This window comes from Seriola lalandi, unplaced genomic scaffold (genome assembly GCF_002814215.2).
Source record: "Seriola lalandi dorsalis isolate HSWRI2012SDOR001 ecotype SW California unplaced genomic scaffold, Sedor1 jcf7180002054899, whole genome shotgun sequence".
In the NCBI taxonomy this organism is placed as follows: domain Eukaryota; kingdom Metazoa; phylum Chordata; class Actinopteri; order Carangiformes; family Carangidae; genus Seriola; species Seriola lalandi.
In genome coordinates this window covers 185,031-185,347 of record NW_019525451.1, presented here as the reverse complement: position 1 = coordinate 185,347, position 317 = coordinate 185,031, and the positions used below count along the sequence as shown (strand labels likewise).

Genomic DNA, 317 nt, shown 5'->3' with positions numbered 1-317 from the left:
TCTGATGCTAAATGTTTTAAACATATTTCATTTTATTGCTAACATCAATTTTATCACCAGTTAACACTTTTTTAAATGCTCAAATTTTGTTATTAAAGTAAAGTATTGTTCTGAAATGACCAGTCTGTGGGTTAATATTGGCAGACTTACCAAAATAAGAGCAGAACAGTAAAAACTGTTGTACAAAACACCTTAAGGTTTCATTAAAATGTTCACTTAAGTATTTAAGGTTTTCTTATTATTTGTCTCATATTTAAGAAATCACTTAAAGTCATTTAAACCATTGCACAAACACCTTAAGTTAAGATTTTACAAAC

The 317-nt window shown here is 26.8% G+C and overlaps 1 protein-coding gene across 1 annotated transcript in view; it reads left to right on the top strand.

Annotated features, from left to right (window-relative positions):
- The window catches only part of LOC111672403 (myc box-dependent-interacting protein 1-like), an 18,149-nt gene that overhangs the window by 11,452 nt on the left and 6,380 nt on the right, over positions 1–317 (top strand). The window lies entirely within an intron of this gene.